Source organism: Nicotiana tabacum, chromosome 13 (genome assembly GCF_000715075.1).
Source record: "Nicotiana tabacum cultivar K326 chromosome 13, ASM71507v2, whole genome shotgun sequence".
Lineage (NCBI taxonomy): Eukaryota > Viridiplantae > Streptophyta > Magnoliopsida > Solanales > Solanaceae > Nicotiana > Nicotiana tabacum.
The window spans coordinates 104,351,554-104,377,792 of record NC_134092.1 but is presented as its reverse complement, the minus strand read 5'-3'; positions in this window follow the sequence as shown (position 1 = coordinate 104,377,792).

The following is a 26,239-nucleotide window of genomic DNA, read 5'->3' as shown; positions in this document are numbered from 1 at the left end:
CATATTCATTATGCGGAAGAACCTGTTCCGAAGCTCCATTTTTGGGTTCTTACAACCCGACCCTACTTCATTAAATACACGCAAAGGGTCATTTTTGAGCAAAAATTCTGATGTTTTAGAGAGAAGGGAAACCCTAGGCTAATTATTCATCAAGTCTTTCTCAAATCTTGGAAGATTAACAAGAAAAATCCACAAGTTCTTCATCTAAGAGGTAAGGTTCCATACCCTAGTTTTCAATTTCGAATTTGGGTCGAAAATGGTTGATTAGGAGTATGATTCATGGGTATGAGATTATTATTTATACATGCATGTACCAATAAGAATTGTGAAAAGATTGTTGAGCTGAAATAAGTAAGGATTGGGTTGTGAAGTGAAGAAAATCTTGTAAAAAAACCTTGTGGTTAAATTTGCACACCTAGTATTTGATAAAATACTCAAATGAGTTGAGATCATGAATATATTCCTAATAATGGTTCAATTTTTGTTATGTCTCAAAATACATTGAGATTGCTAGAATTTCCGGAACGTTGTAGTAATTTAAGAAAAGCTCAAAGCAAGGTATGTTGGCTAAACTTTCTCTCTTAGAATAGATATCCATAATATTTCCGTAAGATCAAGTATGATGGCTCAAGATTCCTAACTTCTATATTCCGGGTTATTCCCTATAAACTTGTTTATTCCGAATGAGCCTTATGTCGAAAGATAAATGTTCAAAGTATGGTTTGCATATTAAAATGTTGTGGCTTTGAGTCGTGTTTTAGATGAGAACTACGATACTAATTGTGTGAGAAAATCTCAATATTCTTAAGACTCGAAATTGCTCATATGTGTACCTAAAGTATGGATTGGAAATGTATTATTGTTGATAACCTATAAAGGTGATTGAAAATGAAATAAGTGAATTGGGATATAAAGTGTGGCCAATGTGCAAGAGTGAAAGTTATACTTCTGGCCAATGGTGCCAATGAAATGAAATGATGTGAGAAAGGTTATGAAATGAGCCTCGACTCAAATGTTGTAAAATGACTTCGAAAATAGAATTGCCTAAAAGCTTTCGTACTCAAGTCATGCCATAAGTCGCTGTTTTAACAAATACTATGTTTTGTGAGTATTTCCAATGTGTTTTGCGTTCTTACATATTCGTGAGTGGAAATTGTGTATTATCCTTTTTGGGAAAACGTATTTCAAGAATAAATGGTGTGTTACTTGTTGATGATTTTAACTTGCGCATCAATTTCCAATTATATTACTCAATTTCTCGGAAAGAAATCTATTGTGCTTAAATTATTCATTTCTAATGAACTTAAAGTTGTGATTTCTGGAATATTATATGTATGTTGATATTTATGATGATGATACATGAGAGGGAAGAAATGAAAGTGTGGAATATCAAATATGGCCACCGTGCCTTGAATAAAGAATCTTGTGAATGGCCAAAAAAGCCAAGAAAATATTGTCGTTGTGAATGACTAAAAATACTTGTGGAGATTTATACAATGTGAAAGATGATGAGGTAAATATATTTGCACCTATGTTATTTTTGTGAATTATTTTCCTTATTTAGGATGAGATTGATGTGATAAAATTATTCCTCTTAATTGAAATTGAGATTTTGGTTGATGTCTTCAAATAAGATAGCCTAGCCGATCGGGTCGTGATCGGACTCCGTACTAAACTTACGGTGATATTGGTAATGATAGTAATTGTGGTTGATGTCTCTAATGAGATGGCTTAGCCAGTCGGGTCGTGATCGGACTCCGTACTAAATTTACGGTGGTATTGATATTGACAGTAATTGTGGTTGATTCTCTAATGAGATAGCCTAGTCGGTCGGGTCGTGATCGGACTCTGCACTAAATTTACGGTGGTATTCATATTGACAGTAATTGTGGTTGATTCTTTAATGAGATAGCCTAACCGATCGGGCCGTGATCGGACTCCGTACTAAATTTACGGTGGTATTGGTATTGATGGTAATTGTGGTTGATTCTCTAATGAGATAGCCTAGCCGATCGGGTCGTGATCGGACTCCGTGATAAAAGTACGGTGGCATTGGTATTGTGAACACTAGTATTGTGAACATTGGTATTGTGAACACTGGTATTATTAACATTGGTATTGTGAACATTGATATTGTGAACATTAGTATTGTGAACAATGGTATATCGGTGCTAATGATCTCCCAACCAAAAATTTTATATGACGTTCGTATTTTGAAAGTTATTATGTTTTAACTGGACATTTGGATATTGTGGATTTTGACTTGCTGTTTCTATGTGTTGCCTTTTCTTATATGGGCATTCTATTTTAAAAGAGGATTTTTAGCTATACATACTAGTGCTATTCGACAGTACTAACGTCCCTTTTGCCGGGGGCGCTGCATCTTTAATGGATGCAGGTGGTTCTTCAGCAGGCGACATTGATCAGTGATAGCAGTACACTCTTTTCAGCTGATTTGGTGAGCCCCACTTCATTTCGGGGTAATGTATTTATTTCTCATGCACTGTGTTTTGAGGTATAACCGGGGCCTTGTTGCCGACATTTCCATATTACTCTTCTATTGTACTTAGAGGCTCCGTAGACAGGCTGTGGGTTGTGGTTGACGTTGGAAACTGAACTAGATATGTTGGTATTTGGAAATCATGTTTTTCAATAATTCTATAAACTCGTAATATTTTGAAAATTATGAAGGAAGCTGCTAATAGGAATGAAAAAGGAACTGAGACACTAATTGCCTGTAGTTTCCCTTGGAATTGGCTTGTATTGCCTTCTGATTCTTTATGCTGCCTAGAAAGGTCATCAGCTACCCTATTTTCAGCCTCTCTTGTACTGCACTTCATAGTCCAACCCAAGTAATTTGGTCAGTCCTTTCTGTTGTATGGCAGAAGTAACCCTTTGTTCAAGAAGGTGTTTTAAGCTGTGGTGGTCAGTTCTAACCACAAAATTCTTGTACTATAAATAGTTCCTCCACTTGTTCACTGCATTCAGCAAGGCCATATACTCTTTCTCATAGATTGACTTACTCTGTGCTTCTGAGCCAAAATCTTGCTAAAATAAGCTACTGGTCTTCCTTCTTGCATCAATACAACACCAATGCCATTTTGACTAGCATCTATTTCCACTATGAACTCCTTAGTATAATCAGGTAAGGCCAACATAGGGGTAGAAGACATAACTTTCTTGAGGGCTGCAAAAGCTAAGTCAACTTCTTCATTCCATTTAAAAGCATCTTTCTTGAGTAAGTCAGTCAGAGGTCTACAAATAACTCCATAATTAGCAACATACTTTCTATAGTACCCGGTCAATCCCAAGAATCATCTCAGTGCTCTCAATGAGTTTGGTCTAAGCCAATCGACCATAGCTTGTATTTTAGTAGGACCAATAGACATTCCTTCTGCAATTATTATGTGACCTAAATACTCAACCTTAGATTGACCAAATGAGGCATTTAGACCTTTTAACATATAAGGAGTATTTTCTCAGAGTGTCAAATACAACAACTAGGTGAGTCACATGATCTTTCACAGATAGACTGTAGATAAGGATATCATCAAAGAAGATCAAAATAAACTTTATAAGGAAAGACTGAAAAACCTAGTTCATCAAAGCTTGAAAGGTAGCCGGTGTATTTGTTAATCCAAAGGGCATAAATCTGAATTCATAATGGCCTAAATGAGTTCTTAAAACTATCTTGTAAACATCTTTTACCTTCATTCTGATCTGGTGATGACCAGCTCTCAAATCCACCTTGGAAAAAATCACAGATCCACACAGATCATCTAAGAGGTCATCCACAATAGGTATAAGATACTTGTCCTTCACTGTGATGTCATTCAGACCCCTATAATGTAACAAAACCTCCTGGTTCTATCCTTCCTTTTGACAAGTAGAGCTGGTGATGAAAAGGGTGATTGACGATGCTGAATTATGCCATTGGTGAGCATCTCTTTGACCTGTCTTTCTAACTCATCCTTCTGATAATAATTGTACCTGTAGGGCCTTAGACTGACTGGTATGGCTCCAGGTTTCAAGGGAATGGTGTGCTCTAGGGTCCTGATAGGTGGCAGAGATTTAGGTTCTGCAAACACATCAGGATGCAAGTGTAACACCTCTTGAATTGCCTCTTCTATTGGTTCCTGATCTCATGTCACCAAAGATCTCATCATGAACAAATGAGCTATCAAAGCTTGTCCTTTCTTCAGCATCTTTCCCATTGTTCCACTTGAAATCATGTTCAATTTGCCTTCCTCAGAAATACCCTGCAACACTAGTTTATTGCCCTTTTTACCAATGGTAACACACATCTTTTCATGATCAAACTTAGTGGGATTATGCTTCTTCATCCAATCATTACCCATCACTATGTCACAGCCTCCTAGTGGAATGATTTGTAAGTTTTTCTGGAAAGGTCTACCTTGCATCTTCCACTGATATCCTATGCAAATGAAGGTGCACATGACATAGTTCCCATCAGCTACCGTCACTCTCATTGGTGGGAAATGCCTAGCCTGGTAACCTGTCTCCTTAACTGTGTTAATATTAATGAAACTATGAGTACTGCCAGAATCAATTAGCACTGTTAGTTTCCTGTTCCTTATGATACCTCTGACCAATATGGTATTGACTCCTCTGTTGTCACCTGATAGAGCATTCATGCACATGGCTTCCATGACTTCCTGCTCTAACTCTCCTTCAATGATCAAGTCTGCACATGGCTGTTCTTCTACTGCCCCATTACACTCAGGAAGTGGCTCTACTTCTCCCATCATATAGTTATGTTGCTTATTCTTGCATTGATGGCCTGGTGAATACTTTTCACCAAATCTAAAACACAAATGATTGCTCTTCCTGTATTCATAGACTTCAGGGTTAAGTCTGAAGGAGTTTGGTTTGACTGCAGCTGCAACATGAGCCTTTATGTTAACAGAACTGCCAGCTATAAAGGAGGGCTTTGTGATGCCCTTGTTCTTCTTTTGAGCAGCTTCTATAGCCTTCTCCTCCAGCCTAGCTTGTTCCACAACAAATCTTAGAGTTGTAAGCTTGAACAATTTCACACCAAACCTAATTTCTTCCTTTAAAGCACCTATGAAACTGGATATAAAGTGTGACTCATCCAAGTGAGGATTCCTTACCAGCATTTGAGCCTTCAAGTCCTCAAACTTGCCTAGGAAGTCATCAACAGAGCCTACTTGACTCAGCTTATTAAATTCTTCCACTATGTCCTTCATTAGCTCTTCTCCAAATCGAATAAGTAATTCTTCTTTGGATTCAGCCCAGCTCACTTCACCTCTGCTCAATACTAACGAGTGATACCAAGTGTCAGCTAGTCCATTTAGATAGAGTGCATCAACTTCGACCTTTTGGTAGTCTGGGGTTCTATATAAATTAAAATACCTTTCACACTTATGAAGCCATACCTTAGGTTCATGACCCTCAAAATTTGGCAGCTCCCATTTAGGGGAAGGGGCTTGCATAGCTTGAGGTCTGTTCTGTCTCAACTCCTGACCTGGGAGTGGTAAGAGTCCATCTCCTTGAGGTCTGTCACCTTGAGCTCGCTGAGGAGCTCTTTCTAAATTTTTCAACCTCTCTAGGATTAGCTCTAGGGTACCCTGTATACCAGTCTGTGTTAGCAGTTCCTCCTGAGTGGACAACACCTCATTCAAAACCTCATCGTGTCTTACGAGCTTATCGTCCATAACTTTCAGCCTAGTTCCTTCAACCATTACCACCACACAGTTGCAGGATTGAAGCTCTGACACCAAATGTAATGATCGAGCTAAGGATCTGAGAAATTAATCAACTATATTGCAAAATAGAAGAAGATTTTGGGATAATTTTTTGTTTTATATATAAATAAAAAAAGAACGAATTACAAATAACCAAATGAAACAACTAACTACTACTAATAAGCTCCATAATCGACTGAGATCTGCAAAAATGAAAGGAGAAAAGAATGAGAGATTGTAGGAAAGAGAAGAAGCATAGATCGAGTGAGAAAGTGAGAGAAGAGAGAAGAATAACCTTGGATTCGTTGCCTTCCAAATTCTGTTGAGGGTTAGTTATAATAACCTCAACTGACGTGGCAAAACCCTAGCCATTGCAGCTCATTTATTCAAAACTAATCCTAGCTGTTAATTTGAATTTCTGTTATTCCTCTTCACTGATTCTGTTACTCTTGTTACTCCGTCGCATAAGCTTCCTCCCATTGAGCCCAGTTGACAACACTAATCTTTTGATTACTATTGGATCATTACAATTTTTTAACGCATACAGTTAAACTGTTTCGTTTGATATACACACTAGGTGCTGGTAAATAAAGTTAATTACTAGTACTTCTATTAGTCCTACACTCCTACTACAGAGCCTTCGCCGGTGGAACTTCTGTATCAATCTTTATCGTCTATCTTAGTGACTTCGAGACATGGATAAGACGAAACTATTTCAAACACGATCTCTTTAAGTGTTAAAATCCCCGATTTTAAGTAAATTGGTGGAAAAATTGCTTTATAAGTACAATTATCCCATGACATTGAATCCGAACTTAGCATAAATATATATTTTTAACTTTTAGAATATACCAATTATATACATATAACTAAAACCGAAGAGTAGTTGGTAGGGGTGGACCTGTTCACGCGTGCAATTCCCTTGATGCTAAACAAATCAAGCATTTCCCTTGATTCACTTTTCTTTAAGTTTTAGCAATCAATATTTTTACCTGAACATAGACTTATTTAGTGTGAAAGGGACATGGAGCAATGATAAAATTATTTTCTTATGATTTACAGTTGGGGGTTCGAGCCGTGAAATCAGCCACTGACATTTCCGTTAGAGTAGACTTCCTACATCACACCCCTTGGAGTGCAACCTTTCTCCGACCCTTTATGAACACGGGATGCTTTGTGTATTGTGCTAACCTTTTTATAACTAATATATACACTGTATATACCATATATATACACTCCAATAACATGTAGTTAGTAAGAGCTCGCTCTAGTATGTTATTAGGTGAACATCATTCAAGTACTATACCGAGAACACACAACAGAGGAAAGAAAGGAACAACAAAATGCACTAAAAATGAGGAACAATATGATATGCTGGGATATACTAGTAACCATGCAGTTTAGCTATAGTATTATGTTTTATTCTTTATGAAAATATTATTTATTTAATTTATTTAATTCAATAAAGTATTATTTTAAATAGATTATTTGTCACACGTGTTTCCTTTAATTATGTAATAGAGGATTTAATGTATGGAGTCTTAGCGGGGCGAGGACCGCAGAAGCGGAGGCCCAGCTACAGTTGTTCACCGCAGAAGCGGAATTTTGGTCGCTTCTGCGACACCGCAAATGCGGTTAAGTGTCCGCATAAGCAGATAGGTTGGACAGAAAGTTAAATTCAAGGGTTCGCAATTTTGGCTTCATTTCAAATATTTCAAGCACAGTTTAGATGATTTTTGAGAGGGTTTTCGAAGGGATTCTGGAGGTAAGTCCCTTGTGCTCATTTTTGATCAATAATATTGTTTCCCCATTGATTTTCCCATCTAGTTGGTGTGTATTTAAGGTGTAGATTGGGAGTTTGAGGTTAGGGATTTGGAGAGTTTGATTTGGAAATTTGGGTGATGATTTAGTGTCGGATTTTGATGAATTTGGTATGGATAGACTCGTGGTTGAGTGGGCTTTCGAATTTTGTGACTTTTATCAAATTTCGAGACATGGGCCCGAGAGCCGGCTTTTGAGCCAATTTTTGATTTTGATTAATAGCTTAGCATTTTCTTATGGAGTTGATTCCTTCAGCCCGTATTGATTATATCACATTGTTTATGGCTCATTCGAAGGCTGTTTCTTGAGGCAAGGGTGTGTTGGAGTAGAGATTTGCTCGGATTGAGGTAAGTAACAATTCTAAATTTAGTTCTAAGGGTACGAAACCCCGTATTACGTGTCATGTATTTGGTTTTGAGGTGACGCACATGCTAGGTGATGGGCGTGTGGGCGTGCACCGTAGAAATTGTGACTTGGTCAAATTCCGTGGAACCGTGTAGTTGTATAATCTGTTGTTATCTGTACATTCTCCATGTAGTAGAGAAATCGAACCACAAATCATGTTAGAAATCATGTTTAGACTATGTGTTGGCACTGTAGGGACCCACAAAGGTCGTGTACATGTTGCATTATTTGTTAAATTGCTGTTTTGTACTCAGTCACAATTTTACTTGTTTATTATACCTCAGTCTCTACTTTTCCTCGCTGATACATTATATCATTTCTATTGGGGCTGACTTTCATGACTACTGAGAGCCCGAGAGACTTGAGATGTTTATCACTGAGTGAGGCCAATGGCCTAATTGTGAGATAGTAATACTATAACACGTGAGTTGTCCGTGCAGATCCAGCTATTATACTATAGCATGTGAGTTGACCGTGCAGATCCAGATATTATACTATAGCACGTGAGTTGTCCGTGCGGATTATAGCGCTTGGGCTAAAAAAGCCCCTCCGGAGTCTGTACACACTCTCAGTAAGCGCAAGTACCTACTGAGTGCGAGTGCCCTGAGAGGATGCATTTGATTTCATTCTTATTGCACTTAGCTACCATATATCACTGTCTTGAAATTTCTGAAAGATACTACACTCTGTTTCACATAAACTTGTCATGGAATAACTGTTTGACCTAATTTATCGAACTTGAGTGCATGCCTACTTTCCTATGTGGAAATCACTGTAATTGAACTATAACTGTGAAGCTCGTCACGACTTTCAGTTCTTTATTTATTCTTATTACTTACTGAGTTGGTTGTACTCACCCTACACCCTACACCTTGTGTGCAGACCCAGGTGCTTCCGGTCATGGCGGTTGCTGATTTGTGGAGTTCGGATTCTCGAAGACTATCGAGGTAGCTGATTGGCGTTTCGCAGACCTTATTTTTCCTTCCCTATCTTTCCACTTATTGTATTTAGTTTCAGATTATCATAGACAGTATTTTACGGACTTGTGATGTATAGATGTTCATGTACTTTGTGACACCCCCGATGTTGGGAATTTCCGCGTTGTATTTTGGGTTCCTATCCCGTTTATGAAATCTTTTATTGTTTAAACTGCTTAAATTATTTTTCTGTTAAAAATATTGGAAATATTTTTAAATGTCGGCTTGCCTAGTACTACGATAGGAGCCATCACGACAGGTTAGTATTTTGGGTCGTGACACAATCGAAGATATTGTTAGAAAAAATATCTTGATGATTGTAGCACAAGATTAAATTATAATTTATCTTGATTATGGGAGTAGTTTTACTCTAACTTCTTGTGTTAGTATACTTAGTGTATATTGAATGGACCAAGTAGAGAAAAGATATTTTTGTACTGAATATAGATAAAATATTTTCTTTGATTCATTAAATGAGCTTATACTCCTAATCTTGATATAGTTATTATGATCAATGTGATTTATTTATTATTTTGATTTATTAAAAGGTACAACTCTATTCAGAGTTAGTGTATGCCTAATAGATTGAACAATAACGAATAACATTTGTGAAATAATAATTAGTTAATAGAATCTGTGACTCGGCCTTGAGTTTGATAATACCTGTTGCACCCTATTTTGCACTAGTTAAAATAAGATCCAACGTGTGGTTTCTTTGTTGTTGATGAAAGAGAGTCGCCACCTAATATTTAAAGGTATACTATGGTACCTATTCATTTTACTACTAAAAGTCACATTCTTCGTTAGTCTGCTAACTGGTGAGATTATGGGTAAGGGTTCTTGTTCTTCTAAGGGGAAGGTGTTAAGAATCTCTTAAAATCTACCTGAGGTAGCTCCATAGGACTTAGACTAGATTTAGGACTAATTGTTTATACTATACTTTAACTAATGTTTAAAGAGTGTGGCTTACCGTATATTAGGACATAATACCTATAAAGAAAGAGTGTAGCTTAGATGGGTATGAGTTTATAGAAGAAACTTTTAAAAAAATAATGTTAGTGTATATATGCATGAAAAGAGCTTTTAAAGATGTGTATGGGGGTTTGTAAAAACACTGTATTCCTAAAGCATGAAAATTCATATTTACTCTAGTGATAGTGCAGTGAAAATAATCCTAAGAGATACCTTGGTTTAAATATTGGGCTTGAAGGAATCACTTGAAAATCCTTGTTTTGGACGACAATATCTTGATCTTAGAAATGAGTTGATTAAGCTTGTGATTCTGTTGTGTTTTTTTCTTTATTTTGAAAGAAGGATTGTCGCCTTTAGTTAGGCCTTTGGGTTTCAAAATTCTTAAGAAGGGTTAGTAAAGCATGATAAATTAATAATAACAACTCATGATTAGCGGGTGAAGGGTTAATTACTAACTAATACTTCTTTTAATCCTAGGTTCTTTAAAGCTTGCCTAAGTTTTTTCACATGGTTTAAGACATAAAGTAAAGCATCCAATCCAATATATAGTTATTGTATACATGTAAGATAAAATAACAGGAACACAATAAAGGATAACAACATCGTAGAACTATAAAATAGTTGTAACGACCCGACCAGTCATTTTGGTTACTAGATCTCTGCTCCCCTAATTAAGGTTTCCTATATGTTCTTTTACTGTTTTATGACTTGCGGGGATGATTGGTTTAGGTTTGGAAGGGTTCGGGCTGCAATCGCAACACTTAGTTCCTTAATAATGGCCTAAGGTGGCCAAGTTTGACTTAAGTTAACATTTTAAGTAAACGACCTCGGAACCGAAATTTGAAGGTTGCAATAGGTTTGTATGATGATTTCGGACTTGGGTGTGTGTTCAGATCGGGTTTCGGATAACCCGGAAGCGTTTCAGCACTTAATGTGGAAAGTTGGTTCATTGAAGATTTTTTAGTTCTTTAAATTTGGTTTGGTGTAGACATTGGTGTTATCGAGGTGCGTGTGGGATTTCGAGTCTGGGTATAGCTCCGTGTGGTGATTTATGACTTGTACGCAAAATTTGGTGTCATTCCGAGTAGTTTAAGTATGATTCGACGCGTTCGGAGATAATTGAAAAGTTTGAAGTTCATAAGTTGATTCAAGTTGGTTTTGGGGTACGATTTTTGTTTTCGATGTTGTTTTACGTGTTTTGAGGGTTTGAGCGGGTCTGTATTATGTTTTTGGACTTGCTGGTGTGATTAGTCCGGGTCCTGAATGGCTCGGGTGAATTTCAGACCACCCGAAGCTAAGTCAGGAAAACTGAAAATGCTGGTTCTGGTTTCCTTCCTTGCGAACGAGGAGGTGGAGTCCGTTCGCATAGAAGGAATTGGGGACTGGGCATTTTTTCCCTTCACGTTCGCGTTCTTGGGGCCGTGTTCGTGAAGGTCTGGGTCAGGTAACCTTCACGTTCGCGCTTGAGGGCCTGCGTTCGCATAAAACAAAGGGCCTGGGGGCGTTAGTCGCTTTTGCTCTTTGCGTTCGCGAAGGTGTGACCGCGTTCGCGAAGCTCAGGCTGGACAAGACTTCGTGATCGCGTGGCTTCCCTCGCATTCGCAAAGAAGAGCTTCACTACCTGGGCCAGTTAGGTCTTTGCGATCGCGAGCCTTCTTCCGCGATCGCGAAGAAGGATACACTGCTGAAAATGGATTTTTATTATGGGACTTGGTCTCTTTTCTCTTATTTCCCACTTGGTCTTGGGCGATTTTGAGAGCATTTTGTGAGGTATTTTCATCAACATCAAGAGGTAAGTAAACCCTATCAATTCTTTAGTTGAATGCACAGATTATGGGTAGGTTTAACATGAAATTAAGGGAAAAATTATGAGATTTTGCTAGAAGCTAGGGTTTGGTAAAAATAAGATTTGACCACAAAATCTATTATGTAAATGAGAATAAATTATAAATTTGAGTTCGTGAGGTCATGGGTAACATTTATATTTAAAATTTTTCGGAATTCAGGCACATGGGCCCGGGGGTGAATTTTAGGAACCTTTCAAATTGGGTTGGGTAATTACTCTAATAGTTAAATTATGAACTTTTGAGCATATATTTATTAGTTTGTACGAATTTTGGTTAGTTTTAGAGTCCTCGGCGTCGTTTGAGGAGTTCTAGTGAGGTTGAAGAGCCGGATTGAGGACTTGGGACGAAGGTAAGTCTCTTGCCTAACTTTGTAAGAGGGAACTTATCCCCTTAGGTGTATTATTGTTGTGTGCTACTTGTTATGGGGAGTTACGTATGCACGAGGTGACAAGAGTCCGTACGTAGCTGTATTTCATGATATGTCTGGGTAGACTTAGATTCACATCATGCCTTTATTTGTACTAGTTATGCCTATCATGTGTATTAATTGTCTTGATTAGGACTCAGATTGAGGGTTTAAATTGACGATATTGACTTAGCTTCGTACTTTAGAAAATTGGGAAATACTTGATAAACTATAAATCTGCATTTTCTCGTCTCGCAAGTGCTTCCACGAGCGAGGTAAACTTCTCTACTCTTATGGGACCTGGCCGTTCGCCTCGGCAATGACATAAATTACTCTTATGGGATCGGGTTGTTCGTCTCGGCATGATGGTAACACTACTTTTATGGGAACAGGCCGTTCGCCTCGGTAGGTTGGTAACACTATTCTTATGGGATCGGGTTGTTCGCCTCGGCAGTACTGAGTACCACTATTCCTATGGGATCGAGCCGTTCGCTTCGGCAACTTCGTGCTTAATAATTGGAACTGGTTTTGGTTTGTTAATTATTGAGTTAGCGCCTTCAAGGCCGATTATGACGTGTTTAGTGACTTGATATAGACTCATGTGTGGACTTACTATAGTTACTTTATTTGCTTCGCTGCTATTTGTTGTATACTCACCATGTCTACTTTACGTATTTATATTGTTATTTGACCTCTAGTAAGTGTCAAGTCGACTTCTCGTCACTACTTCTTCGAGGTTAAACTAAATACTTACTGGGTATGTGTTATTTTCCGTACTCACGCTACACTTCTGCACTGATGTGCAGGTACTGAGATAGGTACTACCAGTGGTCACGCGTGTGTGTAGCCGATCATCTACAGAGACTTAGCGGTGAGCTGCTTGTCTTGCTACGATCTGCAACACCGGAGTCTCCCTCTACCTTATTTATTATTTCTGTTTATCACCTTCAGACAACAATTTTAGTAGTTTTGTATATTATCTAGATTGCTCATGTACTTGTGGAGCCTGGTTTTGGGGACTTTTAGCATTTATGTACTGTTGTACTTATCACTTCTATCACTACAGTGGATGTACTTATTATGTTGGTATTTTATTAAGAAAAGAACAGTTACGGTTGCATGAGATCTTACTTGTTTTGTTCTTTTAAAAAGGGAAACTGTGGTTTTAAATGTAAAAAGGGGTAAATAAATAGTAGTCTCACTTGTGGGCTTGCCTAACGTCAACGTTAGGTGCCATCGTGATCTATTATGCGTTTTGGGTCATGACAATAGCGAAGACAGTAAATGAAGGAGTGAAGGAAAAGAAAGGACTTTGGTGTTTGGGCCTCAAAGAGGCAGGCCCAACATTATTGGTGGAGGAGAATGAAGAAGGACATAGTAGACTATGTATCTCGGTGCCTAAATTGCCAGCATGTGAAGTATGAGCACCAGCGGCCAGGTGGATTTCTTCAGAAGCTAGAGATTCCAGAGTGGAAATGGGAACGGATTACTATGAAATTTGTTGTTGGGCTCCCACAGACTCAAAGGGAGTTCGATGCAGTTTGGGTGATTGTGGATAGATTGACCAAGTCAGCTCATTTCATCCCAGTGGTGACTACTTACTCTTCGGAGCAGGTGGCTCAGATTTACATTCGCGAGATTGTCAGGCTTCATGGTGTGCCGGTATCTATCATCTCTGACCGGGGTATGCAGTTTACATCGCGGTTCTGGAGAGACGTACAACATGAGTTAGGTATTCGGATGGACTTGAGTACATCATTTCACCCTCAGACGGACGGAGACTCCGAGCGCACTATTCAGATATTGGAGGATATGCTTCGTGCGTGCGTGATGGATTTTGGGGGTTCTTGGGATTAGTTCTTGCCGCTTGCAGAGTTTTCCTACAACAACAGTCATCCATCGAGCATTCAGATGGCCCCGTATGAGGCTTTGTATGGTAGGAGGTGCCGGTCTCCGGTGGGTTGGTTTGAGCTGGGTGAGGCTAGGCTATTGGGTACAAATTTGATTCAGGATGCTTTGGAAAAGGTTAAATTGATTCAGGACCGACTTCGTACAGCCCAATCAAGAGAGCAGAGTCATGCGGATCGGAAGGTTCCCGACGTTGCATTCATGGTTAGGGAGAGGGTCTTGCTCCGGGTTTCACCCATGAAGGGTGTTATGAGGTTCGAGAAGAAGGGCAAGCTGATCCCTAAGTATATAAGGCCTTTTGAGATTCTTCAGAGGGTTGGAGATGTGACCTACAGACTTGCACTACCACTTAGTCTAGCTGCAGTTCATACAGTGTTTCATGTTTCTATCCTCCGAAAGTATCATGGCGATCCGTCTCATGCGTCACATTTCAGCTCAGTCCAGTTGGACAAAGATCTATCTTATGTTGAGGAGCCGATGGCCATTTTGGACAGGCAGGTTCGAAAGTTGAGGTAGAAGAAAATTGCTTCAGTTAAGGTCCAGTGGAGGGGTCAGTCAGTCGAGAAGGCGACTTGGGAGACCGAGCATGATATGCGTAACCGTTATCCTCATCTTTTCACCCCTTCAGGTATGTCTCTATACTCGTTCGAGGACGAACATTTGTTTAAGACGGGGAGGATGTAACGACCCGACCGATCGTTTTGGGAGTTATAGCCCCGCTCCCCTATTTACTGCTCATTCCCTGCTTAATTGTTGTTATGTGACTTGCCGTGGTAGTTGGTTCGGGTCTGGAGAAGTTTCGGAATGAATTGAGATACTTAGTCTCAAGGTTGGAAGCTTAAGTTGAAAAGGTTGACCGAATGTTGACTTATGTGTAAATGGCCCCGGAATGGAGTTTCGATGGTTCCGTTACCTCCGTTAGGTGATTTTGGACTTAGAAGCGTGTTCAGATTGTGATTTGGAGGTCCGTAGTTGAATTAGGCTTGAAATGGCGAAAGTTTAAAAATTTAGAAGTTTAACCGAGAGTAGACTTTGTGGTTATTGGGCTCAAATTGGGGTTCCAGGAGTTGGAGTAGGTCCGTTGTGTCATTTATGACTTATGTGCAAAATTTAGGGTCAGTCAGACGTGATTTGATAGGTTTCGGCATCAGATGTAGAAGTTAGAAGTTCAAAGTTCATTAGGCATGAATCGATACACGATTCGTGGTTTTAGCATTGTTTGATACGATTTGAGGTCTCTACTAATTTCATATCGTATTTTAGGACTTGTTGGTATATTTGGTTGAGGTCCAGGGGGCCTCGGGTGAAGTTCAGATGATTATCGAATCAAGTTTGGAATTAAAAGGGGTGTTGTAGCTGGAGTCTTCTGGTGCAATCGCACCTGCGGAGCTTTGGTCGCAGGTGCGAGCTGGGAAGCGCAGATGCGGCCAGGAGTGAAGAAGGATGTGGTCGCAGGTGCGAAGGATTGTCCGCATCTGCGTGGTTACAGATAGGGAGAGGTTGAGCGCAGAAGCGAGGGATCAGCGCAGGAGCGAGAAGATGGTCGCACCTGCGTTTGCGCAGAAGCGGAGTATTTTCCTCAGGCGCGAAGGCTTGGTTCTAGTGGTTTACCGAAGAAGAGGAAGGATTGTCGCTTCTACGACATCGCAGATATGGTTAAGTTGTCGCAGGTGCTGAAAGCCTGGGCAGAGTATTAAAATCGAGGGTTCCGTGATTTTCTTCATTTTTGAACATTTCAAGATCGGGATTAGGTGATTTTTGAGAGGGATTTCGAAGGGATTCTTGAGGTAAGTCACTTGTGGTTATTTTTACTCAATAATTATGTTTCCCCATTGATTTTCCCACCTAGATTGTGTGATTTTGAGGTGTAAGTTTGGGAGTTGAGGCTAGGGATATGGAGAGTTTAAATTGGGAATTTGAGTGACGATTTGGTATCGGATTTTGGTAAATTTGGTATGGTTGGACTCGTGGTTGAATGAGCTTCCGGATTTTGTGACTTTTGTTGGATTCCTAGATGCGGGCCCGAAGTGACTTTTTGGGGCGATTGTCCAATTCTTTGCTAATATCATTATTTCATTATTTAAACTAGTTTTCTATAGTTGTATTTATAGTATGAAATTTATTTTGGCTAGATTCAAATCGTTCGGAGTTGAAAAATCGAGGGGAAGGCCTTCTAATTGATTGATTGAGCATAGTTTGAGGTAAGTGACTTGTCTAACTTTGTGTAAGGGAAATTCCCCTTAGGATTTGGTATTTTGGTGATAATTTGTGATATATAAAGGCCGTGTACGCAAGGTGACGCGTGCGTATACAGGCTAAATGTTGAAATTCTGGTTTTGCTACGTAGTTTTCTTTTCATGCCTTAATTGAGTTACTTTGGCACATCATAGTCATCATGTTTAGCCTCATGTCACATGTCTACTTGTCTTATCTCCTATTTGTAACTTGTATCACATATTTAGTTGAATTACTTATTTTTCTTGATTTCCGTATTCATTACTTAACTGTGGGAGTTCTTTACTTGGAATTGTTATCCTTGAAATATCATTTACTTAGTTGTTATTTTTTGACTTTCGTGTTATTATTGAGGTGATTGTTTGGTTGTTGCACGAGGTTTCTCCGTGCAGTTGTTATTGTTTGCACGAGGTTTCTACCGTGCAGTTGTGATTATTGTTACGCATGCGGTGGTATAAGGTCTGTGTGTTAAAATGCATGCGGTGAGATAAGGTGGGCTTGATACGCATGGCTAGTAAGGGAACTACTAGAAGCCATGTAGTGTGATAAGGTAGGCTAAAACGCGGGATGCTATTTCGGGAAAACAATTTTCAAAAATCAAATATAAAGGCTTCCGCGGTGATATAAGAAAAGACTGTGATTTATTTTTATGATTTGGGACTACGATGCAGTACCTCGGGAGCGCCCTGTTGTTATTCTATATTTGCTGTATTGTTTGGTTCTTGTTTTCCATAACATGTAAAATTTTTGTTTTCCTTTCGTGTTGCATTAACTTTCCTTGATTCCGTGTTGTTAATTCCCGTAAATTCTTTATTGCTCACTTCCCTGTCATTTTCATTATATTATATTATCTCTGTCTTGTTTCTTATTATCTCCAGTAGGGCCTTGACCCAACCCCATCACTACTCTATCGAGTTTAGGCTTGGCACTTACTAGATACCATTGGGGTGTACTCATACTACGCTTCTGCACATGTTTTGTGCAGATTCAGGTACATCCTATCAACCTCGATATTAGTGTATTGTGTTGCTACTTTGGAGATTTCAAGGTATACCTGTCTGCACCCGCAGGCCTCAGAGTCCTCTTCTATCCCGTTACTTTCTTATTTCTTTATATTTTGATAGACAGTGATGTATAGGATTGTTCGGTACTGTACCTAGTGTTTGTGACTTATATCTCACCAAGTTTTGGGGTTGTACGTATTGAGTTTTAGTAGATTTTATTTATTAAAATGTTAGGATGTTCAAGTTTTAATCTCTTATTTAATATTTCCGTATATTATTAGGCTTACCTAGTCTTAGAGACTAGGTGCTGTCACGATATCCTACAGAGGGAATTCGGGTCGTGGCAGGCATAAATCGTGCATGATATTGCTTGGAGTTCGATTATATTTGATATTTCTTCCATGATTTGAGAATTTATAATTACTTGATGGCTCTTATTTGTTGAAATTAGTATGTGATAGTTGGAGATTCTAATTGATATTTAGTCAAAGAACCTCTTATTTATTGTTCATTAATTCGTTATTACTGATGTATTCCATGTCTATCTGTAATTTTTGTACTTTATTTATTGACCCTTAGTAAGTGTCGATGTCGACCCCTCGTCACTACTTCTTCAAGGTTAGACTAGATACTTACTGGGTACATATTGTTTATGTACTCACACTACACTTCTATACTAATCGTGCATTATCTGAGGCAGATGCATCTGGCGGCCATTCAGGTACGTACCCCCGCTACCCGAAGACTTAGTGGTGAGCTGCTCTCTATGCCCATTCTGCAGCGCCCGAAGTCTCTTCTTGTTGTATTTATTTTTCTGTCTATCTTATTTCAGACAGTGGTATAAGAGGTTTTGTATATTCTACTAGTTTGCTCATGCACTTGTGACACCGAGTTTGGGTAGATTCTAGTAGATATTTTATGGTTTTGATTATTAAATTCACTACTTCACTCTTTCGTTTATTTCATGCCTTACATTACTACAATCACTTATTAATCGTTCTCTTATTAAATAAAATCAATGACTTTAAAAATATTAAAATGAATAATTACATGGATAGTTCATCGTTGGCTTGCCTAGCGACGACATTGGGCACCAACACGGCCTATTGTGGGAATTGGGTCGTGACAGTGAATTTCAAAATTCATATTGAGGAGTTCAATTGCAGTTTTTAATGGAATAAACTGTGATTAATTATAATAGGATTTAATTCATCCGAATTTCAAATTAATACTATAATTGGTAGCCTCTCATTATTTTTGTGGTTCCTACTATACCTAATAAAAACCTTGATAGACTAGGGTAAAAAGTGACTTGGAAGAAAAGTTCTCTGTTTGAGTTGGACTAAGATTCTGCTACACTAGCAGAATCCTACACGATTTTGGCATGGTTTTTGGCTTAATTTCGGGTCTACAAATAGAAGACTAGTTTCACCTAGTTACTCACTCTTCAGAGTAGTATTATTTGCCTACACAAATAATTTCGTCCAAGGCTTTACTAAGAGCATAGCAGAAGACTGCAGCCTTGGATTCTTGCTCTGTGAAGGACTTGTGCAACAATTTCGAGAGGTTAGTTCTTCTAATCTTTGTAATTAAATCATTGTCTAGTTTACATGTTTATGATACCTGAGTTTATGCTTGCTTCCGCTGCGCATGTTCTAACATGCACTTCATATTTCTAGATATATTTTAAAGAAATTTCTATATAAAGTCTTAAAAGTATATCTAAATTATATATTTATATGTCGGTTTGATTTAAAATTTTTTTTACTTAATACCAAACTAAATCAAACTAAACTTAATCAAAAATTTTAATCAATTTTATTTGACTTTTTAATTTGGTGCAATTTTCAGATTCGGTTTGTACACCTTTATCCAATACTAAGTGTGAGGTCAGTGTGCTTCAAATTAGGTGGCACTAGACTGCAGTTTAAGGTTTATAAAAAAGTTGGTCTATAATTGTTTTTTCGAATCTTCACCGAACAGTGGAGAGACAAAGGCGTAGGTTTTGGTGTTAAAATATAGATTGGAGAGTGTGAGGAGCACAAAATATTCAAAATATAGAAGAATGTTAATAAGTTGATCTAGAGGTGGCAAAAAAGTTCGCTGGATTGGACATGAACGGTAAAATAACAAGATTAATAGATGTATGGGTTACTAAGATTAATAGATGTATGGGTTACTGGTATGCCTTAGATGAGTTGGCTCAGATAAACTAAACAATAGGTGATAATCTCGATATAAGGTTTGGTATTATTTTATACAGTTTTTGACTGGTATTTCGTTTAAGTATAAGTAACACCAATATAGTTTTGTACCACACTTACAATATTATTTTATGCGGATTCAACATGGGATAAACTCATACTAGGATTAGCTTTGTTAAGATATAAAACACCTACACAACTTTGATTTCTCCCTTTTATCTTTTATTTATTTTAAAACACGTAAAATTTGAATTAAACTCACATATATCACTCATTATTTTATTCTTAATGCAGCGAACCTAATATTCACAAAAACACACTAAATAATCAAGTGATTATCAATTCATTTATTACAATTAATGCATTCTGTATAAACTATCCTTGGTTAATTAATTTAAAGAAATTGTACCATGCACTCCCATTTTTCAAGAACAAGGATTTGAATATTATATTTTGTTAATTTGACCTCCATTGCCGCGTTAAACATAACATGGTGAGTTTCACCGTCTTGCAAAGCGGTTATAAATAAGAAGGGGATTCTATTTATCGCTGTAGGATCCCTATTCAGGAGAAAATAACAGTTAATAACATTCAATAAGCAGTTGGCATTTTATCCTACTCATATCACCATGGATACATGAATTTTAAGTCATATTCAAAAGGGTTGAGATAATTTGCGAAGTAAAAGCCATTTGCCCTAACTAACCAATAACATATATTACCACGACCTTTGCACTTGCCTGACAAGCCACGATCAAAAACGTTAAAGGTTATGGTTTTCATATTCCAAACAAATTCACATTTGAATTTAGTTGACGCCCAAAGATCCTCGCGAAAATGCCAATGAAAACCATTTCCATTAACAAGAAAATGAGTTCCAAGATCATCATTTTTGGACCAACAATGGAGGAACAAAGAATTCGTATTATTAGGGAGGTCATCAGTGATGTTTGGCATATTTCGATATGTGTTAATGTTACTTTACCCATGCTTTAACCACTTTTTGATGTTATTTAATCTTTAAAACACTCAACATGGTGTAATTATTGGTTTGATGACTAATTAAGTTATGTGTGACGATTTAAGGTGTTCGGAGTGCAAAATATGAAGAAAAGGTGGTTTAGCTAGAGGAAGAAGGGTTGGATGCGTCGCATCCAACCTAGGAAAACATCATCATGCATGCAACCTTAGCAGTGAAGTTGTGCCATCGCGTCCGCCATCGCGTGCGAAACTGGGAAGTAGAAGTGAAGCTGGATGCGTCGCATCCACCTTCGCAGGCAAAAATTGAAATGGAGGACAAGGTGGATGCGTCGCATCCACCTTAGCATCAATCCCTGAAGCCGAATTGGACTAGGAATAGGAGAGCTTTGGCCCACGACTTTTGTACGCAATATATAAGCTAAAAACGCCTCTTTTAGGTTATCTAACATATTGGGAAGAGAAAAAAAAGCCAGGAAAAAGCTGTGAAGGCCGGAATTCATCAAGTTTCATCTTTCTCCCACCAAACTTAGTAATTTTTATGTTTCTTTGTATGATTTGTTGTTTGGCTACCATGTCTATGTGGAGCTAAACTTCACGTTCTAGGGTTGTGGTTCTTTCATGAATATTGTTATTCGGATATTGATTTTGACTTCTTGATTTATCATATTAGTTTATTTATTCAATCTTGCACTTAATTATTTAATTGCTTGATCACCAATTGAATATTATCTACGAATCTAGAATTGAACTCGAAAGTGGGAATTCTATATTGCATATAGGATTGAGTAGGGCAAGTTCTTGAACTCGGGCATCGGGGAACGGATTCGTGGTTAGGATAGACATATACCTAATTGCCTTGCTTGGTTGATTTACAGGAATTATAAATGCGTTCTTGTTGATTCTAACTCCATAGACATATAGGCGTTAGGTTAGCTTGAATAGGCGAGTAAGAACTCGACAGATTCTTATGAGCAATATTAACCCTGTCAATCAATAAGCTAGATAAATTAGTCGGTCAATTCAATTGAAGAATACAATAGGATTGTTAGATAGCCCATAACCCTAGATCGTTTTCATTACATTGATATCATAAAAATCTGCTCTTTCTCTGTTCAAAGTTTATTATTTATATTTTTTATTATTTAATTAGTTTAGAATAAAATATTTTTAGATTTAATTCTTGTTTAGATAATTGGGATAGTCTAATTTAGTTAATAGTTAATCATAAGTCCTCGTGGGTTCGACATCCGACTTTTAGTCACTTTATTACTTGACGACCGCGTATACTTGCGTGAGTGTGTTTGGTCGCAACAAGTTTTTGGCGCCGTTGCCGGGGACTTAGAAATTTGCTATTTTTCTAGATTAGACATTTTTTTTATCTATTCATGTTTTTTTATTATTTTATTTTAGTTAGTATTTTTTATTTATTTTAGCATGGCATCTTGGAATAAAAATTGTTCGAATGATGGTTATTCTTATTTTGATGATCCTTGTCCATATTGTGGAGGACCCCACTGGTGGAAAAATTGTCAGAATGTTCCCAGGAGCGAGTTGTGCGCACAATCTCAATCCTTTGAGTGGAATATTTGTAATATGTGTGGTGGTCAAGATGGCCATTGGGATGGTTGTCCTAATTTTGTTCATCCTTCTCTAAGCCCTTATTATGATCTTTCTAATGATATTTCTGAGTTTGATAGGGGCAATGAAGTGCAGGATATGGAGCCTGATGCATATATTAGGGATATTCTGAGGCAAGTAGCAGAGCAACAGGATGAACTCAAAAAAGATATGAAAAGAATGAGGGCAACAATCACAAGAATGAAGGCCAATATGGAAGAATTGAATGAAGAGAGCGAGTACCAGCAAGAGAAAATTTTTGAAAAAGAGGAGATTTTGAGCCAAACTTGGCTGGCAGAACAGGCTGAAAAGTTAGAAATATATGAAGCTCAACATGAGGAACTTACTGATGGGATGAGACACTTTAAAGAGGGAAGATCTAAACTGGGACAAGGGATCTATAAATTTGTCACTACTATTCACGACTTGCAAGATAAATTAAATGCAAAGGTTGTTGCGTCTATCGCCCAACAAAATAGTAATGAGTTGTCAGAAGCTGAAAAGGAGCTTATACGCCAAATTGAGGAGCTAAAAGTGGAGAGCCAATCATTCGAGCATATTTCTGTTGATGATGCCCATGTTGAGAAAAGTACACTAGAGCCATGCGAGGTAGCAGATAATGTTATATTTGAAGACTCTAATGTGTGCACATATGAGGATATAAATAGTAATACAATTCTAAAGTTGGGGCGTGTTGGTCCTCATTCTAAACATTTTTCGACATTGTATTTGGATGATGACATGGAAATCGAGTCATCTAAGCCTTTGGAGGAGTCAATGGAAGAGGAACATGATGCCTATATTTTTGAATTTGTCATGCCAAAAAGCAAAAAATACATTCCTCATCTAAAGGCCGAGAAGTGTAGAGTGAAAAATTTATTACTTGGCCTGGTTATCTTTGTAGCCCCACCACTGGAGCATAGCCGCAAACTGGATGCCATGTTAGGGGCTCAATTCATAAGTTCGAGGTGGAGGCAAAAAAGTGGTTCACGTCGTGCCGCTACGTTAAATCAGGCGCTTGTTGGGAGGCAACCCAGCGTTACTGCTTTCTTTTATTTTTGTTTACTTTTTATTTTATTTTATTTTTATTATTTTGTAGTATTTATTTTTGTTTTGTAGGATTATGAGCATAGGAAGCAAAGCCATTAGAAGAGTGCAAAAGCGAGCTAGATGGTGAGGACTAAGTGTGGGGTGCCCACACAAAGGACGATGCCTGGGGGAAGTCTGAGTACCTCGTGAGCCGCTATTGCTTCGGCCTTTGGCCTATCAGGGAGTCTCGTTTACCCTCTTATTATTTATAATGTGCATTGAGGACATTGCAAAATTTTAAGTGTGGGGTGAGGAGATCGTTTGGATAAGTTTCTGTGCTATTTTAGCTTAGTTGTAGTACTCATTCTTAAGTGTAGTAGCTTTTGTGAAGGAAAAAAAATGAAAAATTAGAAAAATTGGACTTTTCCCGACGATTGATCTCCTAGACAGTTTTCTTGAGGGATTAAAGTCTAAACAAAAATCCAAAATATATCTTTTAGCTTTCTTTAGGTAGTAATAATCCCCTGTGGTTTTTCTTTGTGCCTCGGTTCTTTTCCATGGGATGTAGTTTGAACCGGGTAGTTTTTTCTTTCCGAGTAGATTAGGAATTTAGGGAATAAAAGGAGCAAGAATGATGAACCTAGGCGCCCTTGACTTGTTTGATAGTAACATATTTATACTTTCGCATGTGTAGTATCTTCTGTATGATTTGAAATTATTGATGATGCCTTGTTAAAATGGATAGCATGTTTTGTGGCGCCTATTTCTCATTTTCTTGACTTGTGTTCACTTTGCGCTTAATGCTTAATATCTCGTGGCTCCGTGAATACTTGCATTACTTGAGAGTCGGAATGTAACCGTCCTTAATGAGTCATGTGCCATGTGTGGTGAGGTTTTTGTGTAGTCCATGTATTGTACTTGTGTCTAGAACTTGCCCGGTATGTGAGTTGAAGTGAAATTTTAGGTGATGCTCGGTTTGAAAAATGATTTTAGGCTTTCTTTGATCTTTTTGAGCTTATTGCTTATCACAAATAGAATCTATCCCTAGTTAACCCTTTTGAGCCTGTAGACCTTTTATTTGGTACCCACATTACAAGTCTATACCCTTTTTATTCTTAATTGACATTGTTTTGATCCTTTTACCTCTTAAAGCACTTTAATTGTTAGATGAGCGCTAAAAGAAGTAAGAAGGGACTAAGTGTGGGGTGACTTTTGAGTGGAACCAATGAAAGAAAGAAGGGTACACTTATTTTGTAAAATAATACACCACTAGCGGAAATTGAAAGAAAAAAAAAAGAGAAAAATCTGGAAAAAAAAAAGAAAGAAAAATATAAATGAATAAATTGTTATCTTGTTCTTGCTAGTGGGTATGAACTAAAGTAGTGCTTAAAGAAAAAGGGACTGTTTTGGGGGTGATATTGTTTGTGAAATTGAAGTGGTGTTGAAGAATTTGCGCTTAAGTTATTTGATGATGTGTTAAAGTGCTTAGGAGGTTGAGTCACTATTCCTAAAATATATCCTACCCGTCCCTTAGCCCACATTACAACCATGAAAAAAGTCCTAATTGATTTTAGATCGAGCGAGCTTACATTAGTAGAGATTTACATTAAGGGCAAGCCTATGGTACCAACTGCATGCATGCGACTTCTTTTTGTGAGAGTGAGCGATTTTCTTTGTGAGCATGAGATTCGAATGTGTGGATTGATTCTACTCTCTTTGCTTTTGTTGTGAGGGCACATGGTTTCACGAGGGATAGGTAACGTTATTAGACTTCTCTATGATGTTGGTTGTTCAAGCCATGAGTGCATTGTGACATTGAGTCGGTTTTTGAGGTTAGGATTGTTGTGAGCATGTTGTCTTTGTTCGAATATGTTTAAAGAAGGGCATAAGAAAAGGGAAGTGTGTTGATGCATAGTCTAGAGCCTAATTGTAGCAAATAACCACGGTCATAGGTACAGTGTGCTTTGAACGATAAGAGTTTAATTTTGTTTCGTCTACTATATGATGGTTTGTTCGAGGACGAACAAAGGTTTAAGTGTGGGGTAGTGATGTTTGGCATATTTCGATATGTGTTAATGTTACTTTACCCATGCTTTAACCACTTTTTGATGTTATTTAATCTTTAAAACACCCAACATGGTGTAATTATTGGTTTGATGACTAATTAAGTTATGTGTGACGATTTAAGGTGTTCGGAGTGCAAAATATGAAGAAAAGGTGGTTTAGCTAGAGGAAGAAGGGTTGGATGCGTCGCATCCAACCTAGGAAAACATCATCCTGCATGCAACCTTAGCAGTGAAGTTGTGCCATCGCGTCCGCCATCGCGTGCGAAACTGGGAAGTAGAAGTGAAGCTGGATGCGTCGCATCCACCTTCGCAGGCAAAAATTGAAATGGAGGACAAGGTGGATGCGTCGCATCCACCTTAGCATCAATCCCTGAAGCCGAATTGGACTAGGAATAGGAGAGCTTTGGCCCACGACTTTTGTACGCAATATATAAGCTAAAAACGCCTCTTTTAGGTTATCTAACATATTGGGAAGAGAAAAAAAAGCCAGGAAAAAGCTGTGAAGGCCGGAATTCATCAAGTTTCATCTTTCTCCCACCAAACTTAGTAATTTTTATGTTTCTTTGTATGATTTGTTGTTTGGCTACCATGTCTATGTGGAGCTAAACTTCACGTTCTAGGGTTGTGGTTCTTTCATGAATATTGTTATTCGGATATTGATTTTGACTTCTTGATTTATCATATTAGTTTATTTATTCAATCTTGCACTTAATTATTTAATTGCTTGATCACCAATTGAATATTATCTACGAATCTAGAATTGAACTCGAAAGTGGGAATTCTATATTGCATATAGGATTGAGTAGGGCAAGTTCTTGAACTCGGGCATCGGGGAACGGATTCGTGGTTAGGATAGACATATACCTAATTGCCTTGCTTGGTTGATTTACAGGAATTATAAATGCGTTCTTGTTGATTCTAACTCCATAGACATATAGGCGTTAGGTTAGCTTGAATAGGCGAGTAAGAACTCGACAGATTCTTATGAGCAATATTAACCCTGTCAATCAATAAGCTAGATAAATTAGTCGGTCAATTCAA